Genomic DNA, 21,876 nt, shown 5'->3' with positions numbered 1-21,876 from the left:
TGATTACAGACCTTTATTATTAAGAGTTTGTTTTTCTGCTTTGAAATTTCTTGGGTCTTATGTTCAGATTGGTATAGATAAGTCAGCAATTATTGGGCTTTGTTATTTCATTTTTATTGGGGTAAATAATTTTTTAAAGAATAAAAAAAATCTTTACTTCAATATGCAATTCCGAAGGATTAATAGAGATGGATGATTATAGTTATAATACCTTATTGATTATGACATCACTAGAATTCTTTTCAGTATCTCTTATGTACATCATTCAATAAAACAAAAGCACTGGGAAGAGATTTCTATGTGTGAGGCACTAAGCATGTGGTATGTTAAGAAAACATAAAAAAATCCCTGTCAGCAAAGTAGTTTCCTTTCCATGGATAAGGTAATGTGCACATACTTAGGTATATGAAACATGAAATGATAAACAGGAATGAATACATCTTCTATTTATGTAGCACATAGCAATTTACAAAAATATTATTTCTCAGCCACCCTATAAGGTAGAATGTATAAACATAGTCATTCTTAGAATTATTATACAATGGAAGGAGATTGAATTTAGAGTCAGTAAACCTTGTTTCTAAACTGTGTTTGCTACTCACTCCCTTATTACTTGTATCTGACTCTTCATGACTGTACTTGGGATTTCCTTGGCAAAGATACTACAGTGATTTGGCATTTTCTTCTCTGAGGAAATATAGGCAAACATTTTTAAGTGACTTGCTCAAGAGTCGTACAGTCAATAAGTGAGTGAGGTCAGAGTTGAAATCAGGAAAATGAGTTTTCCTGACTGCAGGTCCAGCATTCTTTCCATTGTGCCACCTAGCAGCCCAAAGTACATGATATAATTTATGTTATTTAGTGTTTCATATGTGTTTAACTCTTTGTGACCTCATTTGGGGCTTTCTTACCAAAGACAAAAACAACAACAAACTTATTACTTTGGGGAAGTCATATAACCTTATGAAGCTCAATTACTTCATCTGCAACATGAAGAGATTTATCTAGATGATTTCTGTGGTTCCTTCTAGGTCTAAATTTATTGTCTCTTTTTAGTATTAAAGAAAATGAGTCATATCGAATTAATTCACCCAATATTCAACGAATAAGAATCGCCACAGTTAGATCTTAAATGATGGTCAGGGCTTTAGCTCTAAAGTCAGTAATCTGGGTTTATATAACACCTCTAGAAATTACTTCTTATGCAATCTTGTTTTTGGAAGTCACTCATCAACCCTAGACATCAATTTCTTCCTCTGTAAAATGAGGAAGTTGGCATAAATGGTCTCTTGTTTACCTTCCAAGTCTAGATATATGATATTATAATCCTAGACCCTGTAATTCAAAGACCATTGATGATTCCCTTCCACTTCTGCATAAAGACAGTCAAAACTATAATATTTAACAATTCTATATGGCCTATGTTTTGTTTTGTTTTTTTTTCAGTTTTGAGAGAGTTCCATGGGATTTGCATGGCTTTACTTAACATGTTCTGTATGTCTGTTATTATGCATAATATTATGCTCGATTAGGTTCAGACAGTTGGCAAGGCAGGGGGGCTCATGTAATTGCTATCATGCTCTGCAGGTTTTTACTTAATTGTCATCTACTGTGAAATGAGAAGAAAGGATTTTTCAGTGTCTGATGTTCACCTGTTTGTTCATTACATTAATTTAAATTGTCTTCCCTGCAATTTGTTAAAAATACACCACTGGCAAGGGAGTGGTATTTGTGAGAGGCCATGCTTTTATTTTATGATTCATGCTGCCTAAACACATCTATAGGTTCAATTATATACTCCATTATTTTGTTTCTGGGATTCTTTTTCAGTAGTATCAAATATCAAGAATGAAAACATATGAGAAAATAAGAGAGGTTACATTTAGTCTAGTCTAAAAATTGAATTTCTTCCTTTTTAGGGAGAGATTTTCTCCAGTTAGATTTTGAACCTCCTGTCCCAGTTCACAAATTTTAGTTTTTAGGGATTTGTTTTCTCCAGTGAGATTTTTTTTCCAATTTGGTCACTGTAGATTTAAATTTGTCTTCTCCCTCTCTAATTTGGCTTTTAAAATCTTTCTTGAGCTCCTCCAAGAATGCTTTTTGGGCTTGAGACCATTTCATATTACCTTCTGTGGTCTCAGGTGTAGATATAGAGTCCATGGTGTCTTCTGAAAGAGATTCATCTTGTTCACAATAAGTTTTTGCGAGTTGCTTCTGGCCCATTGTGATTGCCTATTTCCTGACCTTTAAAGTGTATTTCTGCTTCTGGTATACAGAGTGCTCTGACCCATACTTCTCAAGCTGGGAGCTAGGTGTTAACTTTGTGTGCTGTAGACTCCAGATGTCTAGACTGAGGCCAAGGCCAGGACTCTCACTGTTTCTTCTGAGTTACCCTGAGGCTCACAGAGTAATCTGTGTGGGAGGGGTGGTCTGGCTACTTCAGGTTTTACCCTCTATGTCCCTGGGCTACAGCTCAGGCAGGCTTAGCAGCTGGCAGCTAGCAGAGCTGGTATCTGCAGATTCCTCTGGTGGAGTGAAGGCCCACCTGAGCTTGTGTTGTTAGTGATTGCTGGCTCTACCACCCTGGACTTCTGGTTCTCCTGCTGGTCAGCTGAGGTGGGGCTTGTTGGGATCCCTCCCACCCTTCATTTCAGACTCCTTACTGCCTCAGTTTCACCCTTTCTCAGTGACTCCTAAGCCTGAGGCTATTTCCACTACTTCAGAATTTTATTCTGGATGGGACATTTATCTCTGGGTTCTCTGGGTCAGTGAGCAGGAATTGGAGCAGCTAGGGATCACTCTGCCATCTTGGCCTCCGGAAATTCAGGTAGATGATTTTTAAACTCCCAGGATGTGGGCTGATAGCCCCAGGAGAATCTGCTTTCCCTGCTGTGGGCCCTGTGCTCCAACCCTGTGGTGAGATGGCTGTGAATTGCCCTTGGGGTAGATGAGTCCACTGGTTAGGGCCCCTTCTCAGTCTGTTGTAATCTGCTCTCAGGGCCATGCTGGTGCAGCCCTCCCCTCCCACGTGCTATGTGCTCCCCCTGCCCAGACATATGTGGGCACTTCCCTGGGCTGGAAATCTGCCACGCTCCATCTCCCAATGGATTCTGTCACTCTAAAATCTGTTCAGATTCACTTTTCAATGTTTAGTGACAGAATTCAAGGAGGAGCTTAGAAAAGTTACTACTTCTGTTCTGCCATCTTGGCTCCACCCTCAAATTGGATTTATCAATGAACAAATACTCTATACTAATATTTTCATAAACTAGAAAGGTAGTTGCACTCTTTTATGTCATTAGAATTGAATTTAACTTATTGATATAAGAATTTCCAGTTTACCAAAAACACAAGGCACTTGAAATTATTCTTGTCAAAGGAAATGTGTAACACATTAGGGTGTTTTAAAACTCTTTTTTTCCTTTTTTGCCCAGAAAAGCAGTGTTATAATATGAAGTTATGTTCTGACACAGAAGTTGGTAAGTATTTCACACAAAATTTCTATAAATACATTCAACCAAATGTAAATGATACACTTCTATGGGCTATGCATAATTTCTAAAATATATATGACTCAGATACAATAATATGATAAGGAATTAATGTCATAACAATTAATTAACAGTCATGTACTGAGCACCTATTAGTTGGCAGGCATCATATTAGGAAGATGACCTAAAAATACAAAAAGTGGGCCTGTCCCTGTTCTCAATGACCTTGTATTTCACTGAAGGTAGAATATGTTCACAAATAAATAGGTATGACTAAAAAAAAATTGAAAAGTTTATTTCAAAGGGTTGTGTGGAGGAATTAACAATTGGGAAAACAAGGAAAACCGTTGTACACAAGGAGATATCTACCCAAGAAGAGAAAACAATTCTAGACCTGAGGGAAAGCCCATGTAAACAGACTTGAAAGGGTGGATGAAATGTTTTCTATGTCATTGTTATTCAGTCTTTTTCACTCATATCTGCCTTTTTGTGACCCTATTTGGGGTTTTCTTGGTAAAGATATTGGAGTGGTTTGTCATTTGCTTCTACAGCTCATTTTATAGAGGAGGAAACTGAGGCAAACAGGGTTAGGTAGCTTGCCCAAGATCACACAGCTAGTAAGCAACTGTCTAGATTTCAACTCAGAAAGATAAGCTTTCTGATTCTAGGTCTAGCACTATTCATTTTATCAGCTAGTTGTCCTAAAGTTTTTTTTAGAAGGAATGGTAATGAAACCCTTATTGTATTGATAGAACATACAATATTATGCACTATAATGAGTAGTTAATCTTTTTTGTTTCCCTGTACATCCTTCCTTATTTTCATTATGACAGATCAGAATGTAAAGGAAGATTTTCTAAGAATAGTGGAGTAACATGTAGTAAAAATGTTCTTGATGTTAAGTGACATAAGACATAGATTAAAATCTTACCTTTAATACTATCATGAAAGAATCACTGAACTTTTTTGAGCCTTAGTTTCTATGAAATGAGGATGATATTATCTTAGTCTTTGGGGAATTAATTGAAAAAATATATGTAAAATATTTTGCAAACATTATGATAGCACATAAATTTCAGTTGCCATTATTATATGTTAAGAAACTTTTAAACCGATTGTACCTTTTTTTTTGTTTTGTTTTCCTATTAGCAAATTTCCCTGGAACAGGCATGAGAAATCAGATATTGGTCTTTGCACTACATTCAGTATTAGAATCCATTTTCTTATGGTTGAATGAACTGCTCATATTTCTGTGCTATTGGCTTTAAGCACCTTTAGTAATAGCATAAGTGTAATTGGCAATGTACTGTAAGTAAAAATTGCTGCAAGTCAAGGACTCTACAGCACTCTGTATACGGTAGGCAATCAATAATTGCTTGCTTACTACTCGGTTTGACTGATTCCCTCAGTGACCAATTCGTTACCAGTGAGTGAATTGCCATGCCTCTCTCCTAAAAGAAAGCATTTCAGTTTTTGGTTTTTCACATCTCAAATCACAGATCATGGACAAGGAGGGAAAATTAGATTAAATTAACAACAATGATGGCTGGAGTAATAATATTGGCTAACATTTCTATAGTGCTCAGCATGTGCCAGACATTTTATACTTTATATCTGATTTGATCCTCATGAATCTAGGAGGTAAGTCCTATTATTATCCCAAATTTGAAAATGAGGAAGCTGACGCAGAGAGGAGCGAACTGACTTTCCTGGGATCACACAGCCAGTATTTGTCTGAGGACAGATTGAAACTTAGGTGTTCCTGTCTCTAGATGCAGTACTGTATCCACTGTGACACCTAGTTGTCCCTCTCCTATTTAAACAAAGAATTCAACAGATATTTATCAAGTACCAATTCACATTGCAAGATGCAATGCTACGTACTAAAGGTGAAAGTGAAAACCCCTTGCTTAAGCTGTTTAAAACAATTTAGGTGATAAAATATATACATACATGTACATATATGTTTCTGTATACCACTCAAGGCAGCATTGATGAAGGCAAAGGAGAAGTATATAGAAAAAGTTTGAAGAAGTCAGAAGGAGTAAGGAACATTTTGAGATGGAGAGATCAAGGAAGGCTTCCTGATGGAAGTTGTGTCTGAGATGGTACTTGAAGGAAGAATTTTTTGAAGTAGAAATGTACAAAATGTGCTCCAAGGGAATAGGGAATCAATGGCCTATATGAATGAGCAGAAGCAGGAATGATCAGAAAAAATTGAACATTTCAGTATCATTTGAATGTAGAAGGTATGAAAGTGAATAATATGAAGTAAGGAAGAAAAGGTGTGTCAGAAAAAAAAATGTGGGATTTAGAAGGATTTTGAATGTATATCTTTATTTTATCTTAAGGGCGATGGGGAGTTGAAGAAAGTTTTTGAGCAGGGAAGTGACATATTTATATCCGTGCATTAGAAAGACAGCTTGGCACCTATCTAAGGGACATATTTAATGGAAAATCAACTGGTGGGAGAGCACTTGGGAAGAGATTCAAAGATCATGAATGAGATATGAGTGAGACATCTTTCCAAGGAGAAAGCTGCCAAGTACAAGTGCTATTATGGAAAGTTCTAAGGTTTGATAAAGGAGGGTTAAGATCTAAGGCAGGGCTATTTAACCAGAAGATCATGAACTTAAAAAAAAAGATATATATAAGACATTCAGTTGTTTTAATCATGTCCAACTCTTTGTGATTCCATTTGGCATTTTCCTGGCAAAAATACTGGAGAAGTTTACCATTTCCTTCTCTACCTCATTCTACAGATAAAGAAAATGAGGCAAACAGAGTAAAGTGGCTTGAACAGTGTCATGTAGCCAGTAAGTGTCTCAGGCCAGATTTTTTTTTTTTAGATTTTTCGTTTTTCTTTTTGGAGGAGGGAAGGTAGGGCAATTGGGGTTAAGTGACTTGCCAAAGGTCACACTGCTAGTTTTGTGTTAAGTGTCTGAGGCAGAATTTGAACTCAGGTCCTCCTGATTCCAGGGCTGGTGCTCTTTTCACTGTGCCACCTAGCTGCCCCTTCATGTCAAATTATAACTCATAAATATGAATCTTCTTGCCTTGTGGTATGGCACTCTATCCACTGCACCACCTAGCTGCCCAGATAAAGAGACAAAGACCTCTTTTGGTAATTGATAACTTATAAATGTATTTCAATATAATTGGTTTTCTCTCTGATTGTCTGGATATATTTATGTAATTAAGCACATTATTCTGAGAAGGGGTAAGTAGATTTTACCAAATGACCAAAAGTCTCTATGACACAAATTCTTAGTCAAAATTCCTAATCAAAGGAGTATAATTTAATTTTTATTTTTAATTGATTTGTTTATTTACTTTTAGTGTACAACATTCAGTTCCACAGTCCCTTGAGTTTCAAATTTTCTCCCCCTCCTTCTTCCCCCCCATCATAGTGACATGCACTCGAATATAGGATCTACAAATATCTTCTTTATTAATAATTAGTCAGGTTGTAAAGAAGGATTATAACTGATGGAATGATCAGTGGGAAAGAGGAAGCAAAACAAAACAAGAAAAAGAAACACAGCAAATAGTTTGTTTCAATCTGCATTCAGACTCTGCATCTCTTTCTTTGAATGTGGTTATCTCTTTCTATCATGAGACTTTTGGAATTGTCTTAAAACATTGCATTGCTGAGAGGAGCCCAGTCTATTGAAGTTGGTCGTCACACATATGCTGTGTCTGTGATTGTGTACAGATTTCTCCTGGTTCTGCTCTTCTCACTCAGCATCAGTTTATATAAATCTCTCCAGGGTATTATGAAGTCCGACTGCTCCTCATTTCTTATAGCACAGTAGTATTCCATAATATTCATATACCACATCTTGTTCAGCCATTCCCCAATTGATGGGCATCCCCTTGATTTCCAATTCTTTGCTACCACAATAAAAAGCCATTATAAATATTTTTGTATATACGGATCCTCCTCCCACTTCTCTGATCTCTTTGGGATATAACTGACAAGTGGTATTGCTGGGTCAAAGGGTATGCACTTATTTATAGCCCTTTGGGCATAGCTCCAGATTGCTCTCCAGAAAGGTTGGATCAGTTCACAACTCCACCAACAATACATTAGTGTTCCAATTTGTCCACATCCTCTCCAGCATTTATCATTTTCCTTTTTTTCATCTTAGCCAACCTGGCTGGTGAGATATGGTAATTCAGAGTTGTTCTGATTTGAATTTCTCTAATCAATACTGATTTAGAAAATTTTTCATATGCTTACAGATACCTTTAATTTCATCTTCTGAGAACTGCCTGTTCATATCCTTTGACCAGTTAACAATTGGGGAGTGCCTTGTATTCTTATAGATTTGACTCAATTCTTTTTATATTTTAAAAATGAGGCCTTTATCAGAGACAGTGGTTGTAAAATTTCTTTCCCAATTTTCCACTTCCCTTTTAATCTTGGTAACATTGGCTTTATTTGTACAGAAGCTTTTCAATTTAATGTATTAAAAATTATCCATTTTGCATTTTATAATGCTCTCTAACTCTTGTTTCATAATGAAGTCTTCTCCTCTCCATAGATCTGACAGGTAAACTATCCCTTGCTCTCTCAGATTGCTTACAGTATCTGCCTTTATACCTAGATCATGTACCCATTTCAACTTTACTTTGGTGCATGGTGTTAGATATTGGTCTCTGCCCAATTTCTGCCATACTATGTTCCAGTTTTTCAGCAGTTTTTGTCAAATAGTGTGTTCTTATTGCAAAAACTGGGGTCTTTGGGTTTATCAAACAATAGATTACTATAGTCATTTGCTACTTAGTCTTGTGTAGCCAATCTATTCCATTGAACCATTACAATATTCCTCAGCCAGTACCAAATAGTTTTGATGACTACTTTATAATACAGTTTAAAATCTGGTATGGCCAGGCCCCCTTCCCTAGCATTTCTTTTCATTAATTGTCTTGATATCCTGGACCTTTTAGGGGCAGCCAGGTGGCTCAGCGAGTAAGAGCACCGGTTCCAGTGTCAGGATGACCTGGGGATCAAATCTGCGCTCAGATACTTAGCATCCACCCAGAAAAACACCTGGCTGTGTAACCTTGAGCAAGTTACTTAACCCCAATTGCTTAAAAAAAGGCAAAAAAGAGATATTCTGGACCTTTTGCTCTTCCAAATGAATTTTGCTACTTTTTTTTCCTCCTCTCTAAAGTAATTTTTTTGGTAGATTGATTGGTATGGCACTAAATATGTAATTTAATTCAGCTAAAATTGTCATTCTTGTTATATTAGCTCAACCCATACATTTGTATTTGATATTTTTCCAGTTAGTTAGATCTGACTTTATTTGTGTGAAAAGTGTTTTGTAATTGTGTTTCTTTTGTTCCTGAGTTTTTTTTTTTGGCAGATAGATTCCTAAATATTTTATTATGTCTCCAATAACTTTAAATGGGATTTCTCTTTCTATCTCTTGTTGTTGTATTTCATTTTTTGGGTTTATTTTACATACTGCAATTTTGCCAAATTTGTTTATTATCTTAAGTAGTTTTTTACTTGATTCTCTAGGAAAAGCAGTATAATTTTAAAGACCAAGTTGGGTCAGTTCCTAGATTAGGCAAAACACCAAAACAGGGACTGAAATGGAAAAATATTATTTATGAGAGAAAAGTTTCAAGACATAAGGTTAGTAATAGAATAATAGGCTGCTGTGCAAGTAGATATTGTCATAGGATCAGAGTTGGAAGATTTTTGTATTTTTAAACTGTTCCCATAAAACTTTAGCATAAGTTATTTTAGCTCTAAATCTATGATCAAATAACCCTCCTATTAGAACATGAACTACATGAGAACAGGAGCTATTTCCTTTATATAATATGTGCTACATGAGACCAGGATCTGTTTCAGAAAAAAAAAAAACTGAATCCCTCAGTAAAATATGTATTATGTATACACACATGTATATACACAATATATATGTATATAAGTACACATACATGTACACATGTGTTTCTAAACACATATTATACAGATATGGGAGTCAGCATATAGTGGGAAAATCTTTGTATTGATCAATATTTATTATGATTACTGTTTGAACTGTGTAAACTTGATGAAATTAATTGACCTCTCTGTGCCTCAGTGTTTTTTGTTTGTAAAATTATTCAGTTAAAATACATGATCCCTAAGTGTCTTTTCATTTCTAAGTCATTAATTACTCTATATTATGAAAGTGTATGCAATCAGCAAATGAGGCAATTTAAGGAGAGTAAAAGGAAAGAGGCTCAAGCTTCAATTTTAGGTGATACCCACAATCAAGCGTATGGGAGGAAGATCAAACAGGAACAAGAAATGAGATGTGATCCAATGAGTAGGATTCAAAGTAGAGGGAAAGAACAATTTGAAAGAAGACAAGGAAAGAGAGGATAGAAGTATCAGAAGTCGAAGATTAAAGAAAGTTAATGGAGCATGAAGAAGGCCAATGTATTGGCTAACTGAAAGATCACTGGTGATCCTTATGGGGAGAAATTTGAGTGATAAGTTAGATGTCTAGTTTTAAGACTGAATATTGGAAGTATAGTGAGGAATTTGAAATAGATAGCATAGAATTCTTTCTGGAGTACAGCAATGAAGGAGAAAATATAGAAAAAGAGTTGGTAGGAGTGACTAGATAAAGTCAGTGTTTTGTTTACAGCAGGACCTCTTAAACCTTTTCCACTTGCAACCCTTTTTCTGCATTTCAGCAGCTTTCATTGGCATTGAATGGCCTGAGGGTATGCACAGTGCAAAATGCACATGCTTTGTGTTCAGAACCAACAGTTGTCTAATACAACATGGGCGAATACAGCCAGAAATATCTCAGATACTTTATGTTTGATTTTTAATTAATTTTTGGTCATTGAGCATTCAGAAACCTTTTATTGTTGTCAATTTTTTCCCTACCCCATGTGGGGTCACAATCCACAATTTAAGAAGTACTAATTTAAAAGGTGTACATCTATAGCATGTTTGTAGACAGAAGATATGGATCAAGTAACCCAGAAAAACTTGAAAATAGAAGAGGTAAAAAGTGATCCACTTGGAGGGGCAGGCAGGGTGTTAAAACTTTCAGAGACACAAAGTAGGACAAGTAGTAACAGAGTGAATGATGTTGGAATCTGAGAAAAAAACCCTTGAATAAATCTCAGGCTGACAGAACGAGCAGTAGTTTAGAATGGTACTAAAAAGAAGTGGAGTACTTGGTGATCTGATCACAGTATTAACTTAACTCTGGAATGATGTTCTTCATTCCTGACTCTGATACAACACTTTTATATAAGACTTATCCAGGACAGCAAACCCTGCCTTCTATATCTGGTGCAGTATTATTATTTTGGACTTCACTAATTCAGAACCAGTGACCATTCAGAGTAACTTCTGTGACACTTAGCCGTCAGCGTCATTTTCAAATAAAGAACATGATAACTAAATGAATTATATGAATAATGTCAAGTGTAAAGTTTATTAATTAAAGGAGAAAGAAATTCCAGATTTTTCATGTGTTTGGGAATCATATCTAGACTAAGAATAACCATTTAGGGATAGCCTTAAGCATAGACAGAATTTACAGCTGCATCTCTACTAGAAGGTTCTCTAGTCTAAAACTTTTCCATTGGTCTGCCAATGTTATTATTTATGCTTGTTTCACCACATGTTTGTAGTAAGATAACATATTAGTGGGGATTAGTTTATCTTACTTCCCCATCACCTTAATACCACAGTGATAAATAGAGAGTGAGAACTTGGACAGTAGCAGAGTGAAGTTAGAATGGGCAATAGGAATTGGAAGCCATATATGAGAGATGAAACCTATGGAAAAGAGGCATATAAGGGATTATAAAAGGTCAAAAAGGAAAGATTTTGTACAACTCAATTTCAGTGAAGGTTAGCTTTTTCCTCCTCCATATGCTAATCACTTATCCATTTAATTCTTTTTTTTTCTTTTTTTTTTGCTTTTTGGAGAGCAATTGGGGTTAAATGACTTGCTCAAAGTAACATGGCTAATAATTGTGTCAAGTGTCTGAGGCCAGATTTGAACTCAGGTCCTCCTGATTCCAGGTCTGCTGCTCTATTCACTGCTCCACCTAGCAGCCCCTAATTCATTATTTTGATTCCTACAAACTCTTGTTATTTGGATAACTATCATCATCATTAAGATTCTTTATTTTTTTTCCTTAGGGATTAGATGTGTCATCTTAAAACTAATTTTAATAATAATTTAACAAATTACATTTTTATAGAATTGTGCAGCTTATAAATCACTTTTATATGCAGATGCTTATTTGATGAATCAATAAACAAACATTTATTAGAGACTTACTCTATGGCAGGTTCTGTTTTAAATCCTGAGGAAATAAAGACAAAAAAAATACCTTGTACTAAAGGAACTTAAATTTTTCTTAAGAGATAACATGTATGTTTACAAGAATATACAGAATAAATTAAAAATAAATATAACATTTCAATGATCCTCATAATAATCTTCTGTGGTACTTAGAACATTTTTCCCATTTTTTCAGATTAGGAAACTGAGATAGCTATGGGCTGTGGACAACCATCACATTGCTCAGTTCCTCCCAGAAACATGCACACACACACACACACACACACACACACACACACAGAGTCATTTCCTCCCTTACTTCAAGGTGTAACAAGACATACTGATGCTCTCAAGCAAAACTATCTGTAAATGAGTAGATGGGGATCACCAATGTACAGAATTTTGAAACATTTCAGGTTATTGAACTGCCTTGATATTTTCCCCCAAGGTATTAGTGAATAACAAAAGTTCAATAAAATGACTAGTGTGATAGGCTAATTGTATAATTCTGTACTTTAAGAGGGAAAAAAAAAAAGTTTTCCCTAACCTTACTAAAGATGTTTTACTCCCTGCTGCAGGGAATTTGAGGTTTCTTATTCTAGAATACATAACTTTAAAGGTTAATTTTGGTCATAAAATTATCCAACCCAATTTAAATTCAGTTACAGTATTTAATTTGTGCCCTTATGGGCCGAAGAAAGCTTTGCGCCTTCAAAAGACAGTGAATTCTATAGAGTATCTGTATTTTGCAGGGGGGAAAAACTAAAATTTACCTGTCATTTATATAATGAAACAGAACATTTATTGAAAAGGAAGAAAGGCACTAATTATTCTTTTGTTTCCAGCCCTCATCTTCCTCAATTTAGAAATCTTCAAATCATTCTAATTAATTTGATAAGTAATTGTGGCTTGCGTAAGTTATTGACATCTTTATCTCTAGTCATCTTCATTCTGTGTATGTGTGTCTGTGTGTGTGTTGGAGTGGGAGGCATCTTTTTTTCCCATGGTGAATATCTGCCTAGTAGAAAACAGAGTATCACCAACATTTGTCATATGCTATAAGGCAGCAAAATAGTCATAAAATAATAATGACTTTTAATCACTACTAATCTCCTTTCGATTTACACCAGTGATCTGGACAGAGTTCCAACACTCCAGAGTCATTCTTCATAAATAAAATTTGTAATGTGCCTGTATTTACTGTTATCACATTAAAGAAGGAGCCCTATTATGTTGGTTTCTTTCTTTTGTCCACCTAAAAATGCCTAACAGGCCTCAATCACCTAATTAACTTGAAGCAATAGCCATAGGGATATCAAATTATTTTATCATGTTAAATACAAATAAATGCTAAAAATACTAAAATTCTGACTATTTTCCCATTACTTTCCCCTACCTAGGCAGAACATTGCAGATAAAAGTGAAATTATATTGTTTATTAGATCTAATTCTTACATTCTATTTTCCCAGACATCACCAGGGCACCGGCTATCATGACTTTGTCCCCAAGTCACTGCAATAGCTTGCTAACTAGTCTCCTGTTTTTCTGATCTTTTCTCATTATAATATATTTTACACACACCTGACATAATTATTTTCCCCAAGACCCATTTTCATCACATCATTCTTCTCTTCAAGTACATATAGTGCCTCTCTACTCTTCTGCCAGTCAAGATCCTCCATCAAATGACTTATCCTCTTGTCAACTCCTCCTCACTCTAACCTTATTTCCACTCCAAACAAACTATTCTTATTACTATTCTTTATTTAACCTTCTTATTCTTTTCTTTCTGCCATCATATATGTCATTTTCCTCACCAGAAAACTCTTTCCTCTCACTCTGTCAATCTACAAACTGCAAAATTTACCGCCTAGAATTTGCCCTCATTTTACCTTATTCTCCTCTGTTCTACAAGTTAGCTCATCAGCACTTATCTCTTTCTTGGTATATTATTCTCTACTTGGAGGCCCATTGCTTTGCATAATTCTTATGTCATGTGTGCAAACTGTGGCTTTTGAAAAAGATCGTAGCAGAACTATATACTGTGAAATTATAATGTTCAAGTTTGGCCCCAATGAAGACTTACTAGAATGTCTCTCCTTCCCTTCCTTAAAGAGTGTGAGACTGTGTATGTGTTAGAATGTAAGCCTTTTGAGAGTAGGTATTATTTCTTTACCTTCATTTGTATCTTCAGATTTCACTACAGTACCTGATATATTCTTTCTTTCTCTCTACTTTACCCCTCCACTGTCTCTTTCCCTTCCCCCTTTGTTCTTTCTCTGTCACTGCCTCTCTCTAATATTTTTATCTCTTTCATATGGGATCGCTGTCTTATAACAGACATATTGTGAAATGCAGTTTATATAAAATAAAAAAATAATAATAAATGACAAATTTCAAGAAGTAAAATACTTTTTCATAATTGCTTTTATACACTGAACCTAATACAGTGATCCATATGTAGTAAATACACAGGTTTATTTTTTAAGCGAATGAATGAATGAATGACTTATCCTTCTTTGGTCAACTCCTCCTCACTCTAACCATATTTCCACTCCAAACAAACTATAGGTTAATGAGCATAATGAATTTTGAACAATGATTAGATATTTCTACTTGAACTACCAGAGCTAAGTAGCAGATGATGGAAAGATAATAAAAGTGCACAGCAGAGAACAAAAAAAAAAACTCACAAGGAAACAAAGAAAAGATGGACAATTCTTAACACAACGAGTTTTATTTGTCATACATGCTTTTTTTTTGCCTTTGATGACGATGATGACAAGTTGGTATGCATCTTCTATATTGAGGTATTGGGTTTTGGAGGGAATTGTGTTTTGTTGCCGTCACTATTTTGATAGTCAACATGTAAGACCTCAGTCCAGTTTATTGAATTGAACCCAGAATGAAAGTAAATACCTCTCAAAAGGAACTGTCCTGGTGCCAGAAGGGGACACATATGAATTTATACTTCTGTGTAAACTGGTACTATTGTCAACACTTCAAAACCTTTGAGCCCCAGATTCAAAACATTGCCATAAATTAAATTGAAGATTTTTCCACACCCAAATGGAATAATAGGCAAGAGTCGATTATAATGATATTAACATCAAAGGCAGCAGCATCTATTGCATCTCTATCATAGGCAGGAGATAGCACCTACTCTAACAACTATCCCCACTTCTTGGACACCTATGTCTGCTCTCATCCATTGCTCCTTGGTTCTTATAAATATTTTCACTTAGAACACAACCTCCCAATAAATGAATATAGCTATTGTCTTGGCATTCTGCTAAGAAACATGGACATTTCCAGTATAGCACTGTGTAAGTCAAAATATTAATGGTCTTCTAAATTTTCAGAAGCAACTGGTGTATGTAATTGCATGCTTCTTTCGTCACAGCTGCCAAGGCTTCCTTAACCTGTAATTTAATTGACTGGATGGTTATGGTCCAGACAGTCATTGTATACTGACATTCAGTCAATGGCACTTTTCAAGCATACCAATGACAATGTCACATTAATGTATCTATGGGTAATGGTTGGTTAGATTTCCCAATACAAAAGATTATGTGGGGAATCTGGATCTTCATTATTTGATTTTATAATGAGATTTTAATTTCCTAGTCTATTTTAAAACTTTTAAAAGAAAACTTTTTTCTTAATTCTAAGGAAGCATATTTTGACATACAGTAAAAGACTGATACTAATAATGTTCCCAATTAGCTACTGAGAAGGGTCAGATGACATTTCTAGTATCTGCCCTGTGTTTTAAAGATTAAACATAGCTATTTTAATTTGAATGCCTGGAAAGTTTGGACAAAGTTGTTAGATACATATTTCTTTAGAAAAATTCTTTAAATGATAATCTAATGACTCTACAACTGTTAAATATTTTTTTCATTTTTTTTTCTAAGTGAATAGTTTATTTTAAGAGCTGAATTTTGTAAAAGCAATTGATTTTTAATCACTTGGTAACTTGAAATTATTATTAAATCATTTCAGAAGTATTTAACTTTCATAGGTCTTATAGTTTTGCCTGTGGTAGAAATTTTGTCAAACTTCAAAATGATGATGGGAATTTTGCTCGTATAAAATATAATATGGGTATCACTCAAGAAAAACATTCAATAAATAAATGTTATTTTCAGTGCATTGAACTAGGAGTTTGGAGAAAATTATTATTTTGTCTATGATCTACGTCCTCTGGGGGTTTACAGTCAAAGGGAAGTTTTTAAATGTACACACATTATATAGCAATTATTTATTTTTAAATTTTTCAGTTCCAAATTCTTTCCCTCCCTTACCCAAGCCTGAGAAGGCAAGTAATATAATATCAATTATATATGTGAAATAATGAAAATGTATTTCCATATTAGTGATGCTGCCAAAAATAAAAACCCAAAGAAAAATAATGAAAGCAAATATATATATATATATATATACACATGTATATATATATATATACATATATATTCACACACATCCATAAACGCACACATACACACATATACACATTTCAATCTGGATCCAAGAGTTCATCAGTTCTCTTTCTGGAGTTGTATACCATTTTTCATCATGAGTAATTTGGAATTATCTTGCATCATTTTATTGATAAGAGTAGCAAAGTCTTACATAATTGATTGTACTTACAATATAGCTATCGTTAATCAATCATTAAAAAAGGAAAAAAAACACACATACAAAAACATTTATAGCAGCTCGTTTTGTGATGAGAATTGAAAATTGAGGAGTTACTCATCATCTGGGGAAGAGCTAAACAAATTGTAGTGTGCACAGGTAATGGAACATTATTGTTCCATAAGAAATGATTTATAGGCAGATTGAAAAAAAAAACCCTGGAAAGTCTTACATGAAGTGATACTGAGTAAAGTGAGCAGAAACATGAGAACATTGTACACAGTAACAACAACATTGTGCAATGATCAACTTTGAAAGACTTAATTCCTCTCAAAAATGTGATGATCTAAGACAACTCCAAAGACTCATGATGGAAAATGCTGTCCACATCCAGAAAAAGAACTATGAAATCTGAATGAAGATCATATTTTCTCTCTTTTCCCCCCTTCTTATGTTTTTCCCCTTTTGTTCTGATTCTTCTTTCACAATGTGACTATTGTGGAAATATTTATAATAATTGCACATGTGTAGCCTACATCAGATTGCAAGCCATCTTTGGGAGAGAGGAGTGGAGGGAGGGATACATTTTAGAACTCAAAATTTTATAAAAATCAATGTTGAAAATTAACTATTCCTTGCTTTCCCAGATTGCTTACAGTATCATCCTTTATACCTAGATCATGTATCCATTTAGACTTGATTTTGGTATATGGTGTTAGATAATGGTCTATTCCCAGTTTCTACCATACTATATTCCAATTTCTCCAGCAGTTTTTGTCAAATACTGAGTACTTTTCCCCAAAACTGGCAACTTTGGGTTTATCCAACACTAGATTACTATAGTCATTGACTGCTGAGTCTTGTGTACCCAATGTATTACCTTGATCTACCGCTCTATTCCTCAGCCAGTACCAAGTAGTTTTGAGTACTGCTGCTTTATAATACAGATTAAAATCTGGTATGGCAAATTTCCCTTTCCTAGCATTTATTTTCATTAATTGTCTTGATATCCTTTACCTTTTGTTTTTCCAAATGAATTTTGTTACTATTTTTTCTAGCTCTACAAAGTATATTTTTGGTAAATTGATTGGTATGGCACTAAATATGTAATTTAATTTAGGTAAAATTGTCATTTTTATTATATTAGCTCAACCCAGCCATGAGTAATTGATATTTTTTCCAATTAGTTAGATCTGACTTTATTTGTGTGAAAAGTATTTTGTAGTTGTGTTCATATATGTCCTGGGTTTGTTTTGGTGGGTATATTCCCAAATATTTTATAATGTATATGGTAACATTAAATGGGATTTCTCTTTTTATCTCTTGTTGTTGGATATCATTAGAAATATACAGGAATGCTGAGGATTTATGTGGGTTTATTTTATATCCTGCAGCTTTGCCAAATTTATTTATTGTCGCAAGTAGTTTTTTACTTGATTCTCTAGGATGCTTTAAGTATATCATCATATCATCTGTAAAGAGTGATAGCTTGGTCTCTTTGCCTAATCTGATTCCTTTGATATCTTTTTCTTCTCTAATTGCTACTGCTAACATTTCTAGTACCAGATTGAATAAGAGGGGGGATAGTGGACACTCTTGTTTCACCCCTGATCTTATTGGAAATGCTTCTAGCTTTCCCCCATTACATATAATACTTGCTGATGGCTTTAAATAGATGCTCTCTCTTATTTTAAGGAAGACTCCACTTGTTCCTATACTTTCTAGAGTTTTTAATATGAATGAATGTTGTATTTTGTCAAAAGTATTTTCTGCATCTATTGGGATAATCATGTGATTTCTTCCAGTTTTATTGTTGACATGGTCAATTGTACTGATGGTTTTCCTAATATTAAACCCTCCTTGATTTCCTGGGATAAAGCCTACCTGATCAAAATGTATTATTCTTGTTATAATTTGCTGTATTCTTTTTGCTAATATTTTATTTAAAATTTTTGCATCTATATTCCTGAGGGAAATTGGTCTATAATTTTCTTTCTTTATTTTATCTCTCCTTATTTGGGTAGCAATACCATATTTGTGTCATAAAAAAAAATTGGTAGGACTCCTTCACCAATTTTCCCAAATAGTTTGTAGAATATTGGAATCAAATTTTCTTTAAATGTTTGATAGAATTCACTAGTAAATCTATCTGGCCCTGGAGATTTTTTTCTTAGGAAGTTCACTGAGGGCTTGTTTCATTTCTTTTTATGAGATGGAGTTATATAGGTTATTTACTTCCTCTTCAGTTAATCTGGGCAACTTAAATTTTTGTAAATATTCATCTCTTTCACTAAGATTGTCAAATGTATGTGCATACAATTTAACAAAATAATTTCTAATTATTGTTTTTTAATTTCCTCTTCATTGGAGGTAGATTCACCCTTTTCATTTTTGATACTCATAATTTGGTTTTATTTCTCTTTTTATCATATTGACTAAAGGTCAATCAATTTTTTTTGCATAAAACCAGCTCTTAGTTTTATTTATTTATTAATTCAATAGTTTTCTTAATTTAAATTTTATTTATTTATTTTCAAAGTTCAAATGTCATTTAATGACTGTGGTTTGCATAGGATGTGATTCACTTTTCAAGGTCTTTTCTTTAATGAAACACCATATCTCCAGCAGAGTCCATGGCACAGACAGCACCATTAAGCAGTATATTCTCTCCCCAACAATTTCCTCCTACATTCAACCCTCGAAGACTTCGAGGACTGTTCATCCCAAAGGCCATTTAGGTAGTGGCACTGACTTTGCCAGTGGTCAAAGTGTCACCTCATTAGAGAGAGGCCTTCAGGGCCACAGGATCTCATTTTTCTCTGAGCACCACAAACTTGGCCACTTCAACCAGTTGTCTAACCAAGTTCATTTTAAAGGAAAGTCAGGTTCAAAACACACATGATCAAATTTGAGATACAAATGATTAAAGCTAAGTTATACCCTAGAAGGTCATGATGGTTTGAAAACAAAACAAAAAACTGAGCTGAAGGTCCCCAGAGCCACTTCCCATGGGAGCTTGGATAGAATCTGTTCCTCATTTTCTTGCTATATTACTGGTTTAAAGAAGGCATAATTTCTACCTAAGGCAGAATTCCCATCCATGAACAAAAGAGTAGTTTAAAGTACATAGATAAAGTTTTACAGATACTTGATGTGCAGAGAAAACTAAGTATGGGAAACAGAGATTCAAGAATGGCACTAGACAAGCAAATGAGAAAAAGCTGAGTACAAACATGCAAACACCAACATGGCAGGACAGGCATCGGTGTGTTGTTCCCTGACAGCTCATGACACAATTCTAGAAAACCAGGGAGGCAGGAGCATCTTCCGGTTGACTGGCCCAAGGTTACAGCCACAGGTCTGAGGACAGGCCTCGTGATGCCATTTCCTACTGATTTTCTGGAGAGACAAGGCAGGAGGTTAGGTGACTCCAGGAGGCTCCCAGCAACAGGGCGCCCATTGTTCCCTGCTCAAAATTCAGAGTTACAATGACTTCCATTCATACAGAGAGCAGACAGGCTGCTGGGATGCTACCTTTTTTGATGGAATACAGAGTTTTTAAAAAAGTCAAGCCTCCACAGACACCTTTATTAAATTGTATAGAGGCAAGACTCTATAAATATAGACACCACTTTCAGGGGACACTGAAGGCAGCATGGTGTAGTAGGAAGAGATAAACTTGGATTCTGGAGTTCTGGATTCTAATACTGATTCTGTCACTAACTTTGAACAAATTATTTCACTCCTTTAGACATCTGATGAGTTGGGAAGCCCTAAGGATATGGAAAGGGCAGTAAACCAATACAACATTGAGAGGGGCAGTCGGAAGAGGGGCCAAGTTGTTATTGCCACTAGGCTCCATTCACTATCAGCATAAGCAAACAAGGAGCCTGAACAGAGACATACAGAGAAACTGAGCCAGATGGTGAAAATGTGCCCTCCTCCTTTGTCTCTTCTCCTTTCCACAGACAGACCCGTCTAAGGTAAGATGTGTGTGTTTGTGTGTGTATGTTAATGAGACCACCCATCTATCCATGTGGCACATCTCTCTGCCACTACCCACACATACTAGTGAAGCAGGCAGACAGGGCCAGAGGACACCCCCATTACACTTTCCTCATGCTGTTAATGTGGTTCCAGCTTCTCTAGAGTTCTCAGAGTTGACTTCAGATCCACAGAAGAAAACAAGTGTGCCATTTGTGCTGTGACCAATGCCCAGGGATTCTACACAGCAACTCATCATTTTTTGTTTTTTTCTACTTCAAAACTTGCCAAAGCAAGGACTTTGTCCCCAGAGCCAAGGTCAGTGGAGACTTTCTCAAACTGGCTGAGGGCAGCACCTGCATTTGTGATCAGGAAGGCCTCATCATTGGCAGTCAGCTTTTCTCCAAGTTTCCACCAGGCTGTCAGTATCTCCAGCTTCTGTTGAGTATATACATCTCTTTCCAGTTTTCCAACCATCAGGTCTCTGTCCATCTCTGCTAATATTGGCCGCAGCTGCCCTTGCTGTTTCTTTTCAAACAATCTGATAACATCTGGCATTATAAAGGCCTGACTGATGGCTGCCTGAATGGCCAGCTTCATCCCACTAAGTTCATCTACCAAAGTCAAGTTTCCAGACATAATTTTCTTCAGTGAATCATTGAATTCACCCAGTTGTTCCAAAGTTTCTTTTCTGATTTCTTCATATTCATCTTCTTCCAGTTTTTCTCTGCATTCTTTCAGATCTTGTAACTGTTTCATTAGTCTTTCCAACTAATGAACTAAATTCTGTTTTAATTTACTTGTCTATGTCTTTCCTCTAGAAGCCATTTTATTTTTTTCAAAGAAAGATGGATAAACATACCTGAAGGCTCCAGCCAGATGGCCACCAGAGTGGGAAGCAATGTCAATTTTATTAATCTCTCCTTTAGTTTTCATTATTTCCAATTTAGTATTTAATATGGAATTTTTAAGTTGTTCTTTTTCTAGCTTTTGCAATTGCATGCCCAATTCATTGACTTCAGTTTTCTCTAATTTATTCATATATGCACTCAGGGATATAAAACTACCCCTAAGAACTGACTTTGCTGCATCCCACAAGTTTTGGTGTGTTGTCTCATTATTGTCATTCCCTTGAATGAAGTTACTGATTCTTTCTATAATTTCTTGTTTGACCCACTCATTCTTGAGGATGAAATTGTGTAGTTTTCAATTAATTTTTAGTCTTTCTTTCCATGGCCCTTTGTTGCATATGATTTTTTTGCATCATGAACTGAGAATGATGTATTTAATATTTCTGCCTTTCTTCACTGAATTGTGAAGTTTTTATGCCTTAGTACGTGGTTAATTTTTGTGTATGTGCCATGTACCACTGAGAGGAAGGTATATTCTTTTTTACCCCCATTCAGTTTTCTCCAGAGATCTATCATATCTA

General features: G+C 35.2%; 1 pseudogene; it reads right to left on the bottom strand.

Moving 5' to 3' along the window:
• Window positions 1-20,566: 20,566 nt before the first annotated feature.
• Window positions 20,567-21,299, bottom strand: LOC138146740 (protein LZIC pseudogene; annotated as a pseudogene).
• Between the last annotated feature and the right edge of the window lie 577 nt (window positions 21,300-21,876).

Source organism: Petaurus breviceps, unplaced genomic scaffold (assembly GCF_028583685.1).
Source record: "Petaurus breviceps papuanus isolate PSGF00001 unplaced genomic scaffold, PetGlider_PUasm1.0 90769, whole genome shotgun sequence".
Classification (NCBI taxonomy): domain Eukaryota; kingdom Metazoa; phylum Chordata; class Mammalia; order Diprotodontia; family Petauridae; genus Petaurus; species Petaurus breviceps.
This window is presented reverse-complemented; position numbering and strand designations above follow the sequence as displayed.